The sequence below is a fragment of the Heliangelus exortis genome, chromosome 1, assembly GCF_036169615.1.
Source record: "Heliangelus exortis chromosome 1, bHelExo1.hap1, whole genome shotgun sequence".
NCBI lineage: Eukaryota > Metazoa > Chordata > Aves > Apodiformes > Trochilidae > Heliangelus > Heliangelus exortis.
Window position 1 is genome coordinate 90,390,931 of NC_092422.1, and position 8,431 is coordinate 90,399,361.

At 41.8% G+C, this 8,431-nt stretch overlaps 1 long non-coding RNA gene across 1 annotated transcript; it reads left to right on the forward strand.

Moving 5' to 3' along the window:
* Positions 1-277: 277 nt before the first annotated feature.
* LOC139789343 (uncharacterized) lies at positions 278-7,905 on the forward strand. The gene is made up of 3 exons (XR_011723187.1): positions 278-499; positions 2,397-2,589; positions 7,738-7,905. It is a non-coding gene; the product is annotated as an uncharacterized lncRNA (long non-coding RNA).
* The last annotated feature ends 526 nt before the right edge of the window (positions 7,906-8,431 follow it).

The following is an 8,431-nucleotide window of genomic DNA, read 5'->3' on the forward strand; positions in this document are numbered from 1 at the left end:
TGATTCTGCTAATGATGTGAATTATGTTTCTTGCCTTTTCTTCTCTTTCCAGGATGCCTTTGCAATGAGATGCTTTGCTGAAATAAGATTCTCCTATTGTGTAGTCCATGCGTTATTTTAAGAAAAAAATCAGATGAAAAACCATGCAAATGTAATTCTGGGTTACTGGTGCCAAGGAAGATAGGATGCTCCTGCTAAATAGGGAACAGGAGTCAGAAAGGTTGACTTCTTCTAGGTCTTCTAGGTCTAACACTATGTAACATTTTCCTGACTTTTATTTGGTTACCTTCCTGTAAGAACGGGAGCAAAACCAGTACATGATCCTCTAGATGCTATTGTGACTATAGGGAGAGCAGACGCTTCCTCTCTGCCCCCAGAAATCTGTGCACGGGATTCCCTCGTCGTTTTTGATATTTGTTGTTCCTTTTGGGGAGGAACAAAAGCACTTGCAACACCTATTCTGGTAAAGTGATTATGCTGCCGAACATTCAGCAGCGAGGTATGAATCACAATATTAATTTTTACTGTTTGCTTTTGTAAAATATACCTGATGCAAGAGGGGTCACATCAGATATTTGCTTATCTTTCAGTTTGTTTGAAGACCAAACCACAGCCATGTTGGGGTAAAACAGCTGAGGTTAGATAGTGCTAGTAGCATGCTGTTAACTCCTCTCCCAGCTTACCACGAAAACCTCAGTGCTGATACACTTCTGCAATGTGTACAGACCAGCAGAGTAATTAAAAGAAGTAGCTTATGGTAATGTTGCAGTTGGCTCTCAATGAGTGGTGTAAGGGAACTGCAAGCTTGTGCTGGGAGACAGTGAGAGGTCATACTTATGCGGGGACACATCTGCTTGGAAAAGCACAATAGCTTTTCCAAGGTGTGTCCAAAGAAAACGAATGTGTGTTGAGATCCTGACTGCCTTAGGCACCTTTGGGAGTCCAAAGTGAAGGTGATATCATGGCTTACTCTTCCAGCATATGTACAGAGCCAAATAAATGCCTTAAAGACAAGAATTTTACAGGACAGTCACTGTAATAATATTCTTTTAATTACAATTCAGACTGATTTGTAGTGAACTGTATCAAGGAAATAAGACATGGGATATGTGTTATGACAGCTCCTGCAAACACACCCAGGGTGGTGCAGTGTTGGCTCCAGCACCAGCCTGCAGCACTGCTCTGAGCCTCTGGTCAGTTTTTGGGTCATTAGAGATGTTAGTGATATCATGGATTCACAGATGGTTAGAGCTCCATCCTGCTTAGTTATCCAGTTAATCAGAGCATGATTTAGCTACCTGACAGTTATCTGGGTTACACAGCATACTACAAGGCATGGACACAAATTCTGACTGCAGTATCAATGCTCTTACTCTGCATTACACTGACACAACCTGCTGCATGCCTGTTAGCACCACCTTGAGTCTCATACTGTCTTGTGCAACTTTCACTGTGTTAAAATGAGGATGGCACCAGATGAGGATGGTTGCCTTACATTCTTCTGTCACACATACCTATAGGTCTGCATGAATCACAGAACAGACATCTCAGTGTCTCTGGCATTGCCAGGGCATCTGTACCCTATGACATGTTTCAATGTGTAGTCTGCAGAATCTGGGCTCTCTCTAGGTTCTTTTGGCAGAAGAGCACTGCTCAGTCCACAGTGAAGTTACGTGTTTCAGTTGCATGTTAACACAGCAAATTTCTGTATGAAACTTTATACCCCAATGAAACAAAACGCCATTTTACTGTCCTGACCTCATGCCACTAAACAGTGAAAGTCAGACACCCAACCAGTAACACTATATTGCAGTTTCATTTGATTTAGCTCTGCTTATATGCAGGATATTTCTGACCTGCTGGTCTCCTGAGCCAGTAACCTCTTAAGCCACATGCATGAGGCAAGAGTTACGGGATGGATAAATGCAGCAGGCCCTAAGATGTGTATCGTGTGGATCTTTGCCAGATTTCTTAGCATCTGCAAGGGTTCTGTTGCCATTTGCAAGGGCTCTGCAAAGCCCATTCTTTCTATGAATAAAAGATGCTGTCCATATTACACTGTCATTGAGAATAACACCGGCCTTAAGTGTGAGATCCGTCACTGATCCTTCAGTGTGAGATCCCAGTTCTTAAAGCAGTAGCAGTCAGTCGTGTGGGCCACCCACAGCTCAGTGCTGCCCAAGCACCACACTGAACATGTTCATCTGGATGGGAAAAAGCCACTCTGGCAAGTGCACCTCTTCCCATGTTGAGATTCCCATCTGTTTTCACTCATTCTGAAGGGATGTGGGCAACACGCCTCTTGAATATTTGAAGATAGCTACATACCTCTGCTCTGAAGAGCAAAAAGCTCCTTTATGATAAGATCTTTGACAAAATATTGTGATTTTCTCCAGCGAGGGATTGCACATGCCCTGTGCTATCAGGTACTTCATATGGAAGAGCTGCTTCCCTGACTGACAACTTCCTGGCTGGAGATGACATGCCAGTGGCCTTCTTCTTCCCAGTGCTTCCCAGTGGTGGGGAGCTGTACATCCCAGTGCTGGGGAAAATGGCAGCAGGTAGCAGGGAAGACCTTCAGGACCAAGGGTGAGTTCACACAGAGAGACATTAGCTGAGTTTTGGCAACAGTTCTATTCACTTAAAAGGGCAGTGCACTTATTTTTTTTTTTATTGTAGTGTTAAATGTGATATTTACTCCAGCACTTTCCAAAACAAACACACCCTCCCTTTTGCGTCATATGAATTGTCTGTACCTGCTGCAATATAAAACATGATAAAGAATTAACTCAAACACATCATGGGGCAAATAAGTGGCAAGGTTAAAAAAGTGGCTTCTGTTCTGATTGATTATTTTTTGAACTGTATGTACTTCTATAAGCCAGATTTTAAAATATTTACTCACTTTGAACATTAGACTCTCACCCCACAAATAATTCTCCTGGAGTGTGTGAAATTACCTACATCTTCTCCTTGGATAATCTTACTTGTAAACACAACATTAAACTTTATACTGATGAGTCAGAGGTACATACAACACTTTAATTCAGGTCATTACCTTCTGTCCAAACAAAAATCTTGTCTGCCTCTTGGCAGTCTCCAGCTGGGTGTCTATCTCTCAGTTCAACAACAGCAGCACTGTGTGTGTACACTAGCATCATTTTGCCTGCAATTCAGTTTACAATCTACATATTGATACAGGGCCAATTTCTTGTCCAATTCACACAGCAGAAAAATCCACCCCCCAAATAAAAAAAACCAAAACCCAGAGAAATTCAGGAAGAGTTTCAGTACCTTACCATTGTTTTAATAGGTCTTAATGAAGAAGACCAATGGAAAGCTAGATTAAACACAGGATAAGATGCCTCCATCTGCCAAGCCATCCAGTTATTGGATGCTTGATGCTTACAAATAACTACACTTGTTTCCTTGTGTTTCTTGCCTGCACGTTTGTACTTCAGTTATAAACATTTTGGAGAATAGGACGAGGTGTGTGCTAAGGCTTTCCAGTACTGAGCACGTTTGGGTCCCTCTCCAAGAGAGAGTCTTGAAGACATTTAGAAGCCCAAATCTACACAGAGTTGATAAAGAGGTCTGAGGAGCATTGCCTGTTAAATCATAGCACAGGGGCAGAGCCTGGTCATTTTTAGCTTGCTGATCTTCTGCAGTTATGTAAAAAAATTCCTTGTGTCCTTAATTCAGTTCTTATTTGAGCAAAAAATTACTACTTAGACTGAAGGACTGGGTCTTCAGTGGGGACACACCACTGTTATGGAACACTCCGAGTTATCTTGGCATTGCAGGCACCCAGTGACAAAGGCTGTGTCTAAAAACATTTAGCCACTTCAACTTACAGTGTTTAATACATCTCTGAAATTTATCTGGAAAATCATTAAAAAAAAATAATCTTCCAGGTTGTTTTTCAGCCTAGGGTATTTTCCTTAGTTCCAAGGCAAAACTGTAGGAAAAGGCCACTTAATGCTTTTGCTGATGCTTGAGATCCACTTTGCAATTCACTTGAGAACCACTTTGCAAAAGAAGGCAGACAGCAAAGTCAATCTTATTCTTCTTTACAAAGTAGAATGCAAAATACAGATATAGAATACAAAATACAAAGCCTCAGCCTGCATTCTGGACAGCCAAAACTGTTGTGATAAGCACCAACCTTTGCATCCTGTGTGTGATTTAGAGGACATGGGGATTGGATATTGACTGTTCTTTATAGGCCCTCACTCTGGGTCATCAGTAAACTCCTTCACATGCCTGGTACCTTTCCTGGACAGTGTTACTCTGTTATCTAGCTGCTGAGTGGCTGGAGTATGTAGTTTAGTCTTTCTAAACAATTTTTGTTAAGATACTTTCTGCATCTGAGGCAGGTCAGATATTCTATTTCTATCTTTTTGGGTTCAAGTGATAATAAACTCAGGAACAGCTAGCGTTTCTTAAACATGTCTTCATATATATATATATATATATATATATACTTTTATATATAAAGCACCTATCACCATATTAATAAACACTCTGACAGCAGAGGTAAGAACATGAGTCAGCCTGTTAGTTCCTCAGCACTTCTGTTTCCAACCAATTAAAAAAAAAAAAACCAAAAGACTTTGCTGCTGTAGAAAAGAAGTAGAGACAGAGACCCAAGGAAAATAATGACCCCTTGAGTGCAATAATGTAAACTCTACTCTGTTCACTTCCATGACTGTTAAATCTGAGTCCTTCTGCACCACTGCCTTGCTCTGTTATCCTCTCTTAGCAGGATCAGCCATGGTTGCTTTCACTCTCCACATGCCTTGCACAATTTACAGGTTTCTTTTCTCATTTGTTCATATGCTTCTATGAAAATCTTTTTCAAGTCACTATGGGTTAAAACTTGGATCCACTGCTGGGCTGAAGCATCCAGCATTCCTGACCCTTGACTACTCTGCCATCCTTTCCTAACCTGAGATTGGATATTACCTCCCTGTTGTGCAATATATACTGTAAAGTCACACTGAAGGTGACTTTTACAAAGAAGCCATCGTGGTTTTCTGTAATAAGATTGACACTCAAAATATGTCAGAATAATCTCCTTAATTCTTCATGTGTAGGAATAGTATAACCATATTGGCTTATTAAAGAGCTGGCCTCAAGGCCACAGTAAGATGTAATCAGAAAAAACCTACAGGAAGTTTGATGTTGCTGTTGGGACCTTTTCTCATGTTCATTCAGCATGTAGGAAAGCATCCCATAGATCACAATCTGCTGCTGTGTATTTCAAAATGCAGCTTCTGCCTGGGCAGAAAAGAAAAAAAAAAAATAGAGTCCAGAGGAAGAGAGTCCCCTCTTACGGTTCAGGTACATGATCTCTTTCTGGAAGCCCTGAGGTTCAAGCAGAGGAAGAAACCAGACGGGTTCATTTTTGCTGTTGGGAATGAGTTGTAGCTCAGCAACAAAAGCGGGAAGCACAAAAGATAGGAGGGCTGCCCACCCGCTTTGTAAACTCAGCACAGGTGGCTGAAAATAATACCTGAGCAAATATCACCAGTCACTTCTGAAACTTTCATTGTATGAACATTTGCTGTAGGTGGTTCACACATCTATTGGCATTTGCTTGGCAAACAACCTGCTTTGGAACAAAAGAAAAAGGCTTCCAAGGAACAATTATGCATTAATTATTCTTACGGATAATGTTATCAGCTTTACTTTTTCTGCCATTATGAACTGCAATGCTGTTCTCCAATTTAATCTTAACATTGACACTGCTTGAGCAACTTCAGTGCTTAAAGGTGATGAATATTTTTGCCTTCATGTTTTGGAGACCACTTAGTACTTTCCCCTTGTCCCCAGGGCTGTGTTTTGCAAGGCAGGAAGAGTCCAGTTGAACAAGTAGCAAATTGTGGTGTCTGATCAGCTCCCTGACTTTGCTCCATGGGTGTGGGCAACCCTTTAGTATTTGTGGGTCTCAGTTTTCGTTTGTAAAATTGGAAAACTCTATTCTCTGAGGACTGTAGAATTACCTTAGAAAGATGCATATATTGTGGATGCATTTTTCTTCCTGTACGTCAGTTTTATTCAAATAGGGAATTCACATTTTTGCAAGCTCCACTTTAAATAAAAATTCATTAATATTAAGAGACATGGTCTACAGGGTGGGGATGGCTTGGGAAAAGCTTTCTGTAACTGAAAAATCTGTCCCTTAGCCTCACCACTGATAAGGTGGGTGTTTGCGAAGAAATTATCAATTGCTTTTTTTCATAAAGAAAAAGGTCACAGCCTGTTTTTTAAATTGTTGTGTCTTTTCCTGTTCAAGTTCAACCTTAGGTGACCAGGTCTTGAGTTTTGGTGCAGGACTATCTTGCATATTAATCAGCTCAGTACTTTAAATTGAAATCTTCAGGAAGAAAATTGTTCACAGCTTTATTCTGAGATGCTCACCAGCAGTTTCTTTTAGCCCTCATAGTTCAACACAGAAGAGTTTCATCCCCTGGATAAACATGTGGCTACTTTATGGTAAAGAAAGAACAGAAAGATAATTTGAAAAGTGCCATAGAATTAATTTGGGAAAAAAATCTTCAGACCATTTTAAAATTACATATATTTCCTTGTACTGCCCTTCGAGGTGTTGAATTTTTGGGCCTTCCTGGCAGGATTCTTCTCTTCCTGCCTTCTACACCAGAGGGCAGGTGCCATCCATGTCTGGGGTGCCTGCAGCTGTACCCAGGGTCAGAAAAGGCAGAAAAGCCTTGGCTACAGCCCTCCAGCCCCCTGAAACACCAGGGTTGTATCTGCCCCCTGCTTGCCTACTGCATGCAGCTGGCAAGTTTAGGGAAGGACAGAACCAAGGCTTCTTGGTGCCCAGGTCACAAGTAATGGAAAAGCAAATCTTTCCCTCCTGCTCCGACTGGCTCTGTGTAGTGATATTCCCACAGGATGATGTTCTGCCTTTAAAATAACTTTGTTATGCATCTGCCAAGCAGCCTGGGCTTCATGCTTACAGATGTGAAAAGCAAGGTTTTTTTTTTTAATAGGAGAAATACAGCTCCTCTGGGGATAATATCATCTCTGTCAGCTGAAGCATTGCCTGCACCAGTGTTTAGAGATGCTTTCTCTCCCTTTTTTAGATGAAGAGAAACTGGCTCCTCAGGCCCCTTCTCCCAAGGCTGAACACACTTGGGCTGCAGGGCTCTTCTCCTCTGACTGATAAATATTTTAAGGCTTGAGCTTCTTTTTGAAAACACATTGGCAGAAACAAAGGCTCCAGACACAATGGATCTCATTTCTGAGGTGAGCTTCCCATTTTGCTCTGATGCTTGGTACTCCAAAATGAGCATGAGCCCGAAATGGTGGGCATGGTCTCTGACACTGGCTGGCAGCTCCAGCCTGCAGAGTCCTACATCCTTGGCATGGGGCACAAGAGCACAACAGGACATGTGGATGCTGCAATGTATCTGATCTGTACTCACACAGGTACTGCGCTGGCAGCATCACCATCCCCGAGGAGCTCAGTATTTCCACGGGGTTCTAGGAAGGTGTTACAGTCATTAGTGGAATAAAGCTTCAACAGCATTGCAAGAAACAGTTCTTGCTTCACAGAACTGATTTTTTTTTTTTTTTAATTCATTCTTAAAAATACACTGGGTAGCTTTAATCCATTGTTCGACTAGAGAACAGGTGTCTGTACTTGGCATTTGTATTTGTCTTGGTTGGCAAAGCCCTGTAGTGTGATAACTTATCTTTTTCTTTTAGCAGATGTTGCTGTGACTACTGGTAATTCTCACCCTGGTATATCTCCTCTATAATACAAACCTTCTAGAGTCACAGGAGGGGACTGGTGTGATTGTTGAGGCAGTTGTTAGTGGATGTTCCCTTTTTTTGGAGGCCAAATGTGTACAGACTTCACTGCACCATCGGCTTTTCCTAGAAAATCACACACGAATACTTGTGCTGAAGTAAATTTTTTTGGTGGAAATCACTACCTGACCTTGCTGCTGTGTTTTTCTGATCTTTATGCTCTTGTTGGCTGAACCAGAAAGAGATCTGGGTTCACCATTGTTGTCTTGAAGACAACATGGCAAGCCTGGCCTGGGATTTGCTTCAGAGGTGGGAACTGGACCTCAGTTCTGCAGAACCCGTGTGTCCTTCCTCCCTGAGTTTTCCCCTCCAAAGCTGCCTTCCTTCAGCTGCAGGTGGGGTTTGTGCCTCTGCATTGTTCCTGGAGTCCCAAGCCCTATTTGCCCAGCTGGTGTCAGTTCAGAGCACTGTTTGGATTGCCCTGTAGAAAGATTTGCCTGAAAGGTTTGCATATTCCACGAAACCACAGTGATTAAGTACACATGAAAGAAAGCATTATGATGAATAATCAGGACATAATCAATGATACCCTTTTTGCATTCTAAATGATGACGCTTATAGTCAACAGCTTTTAGGCAGAGCGTGGGTATGA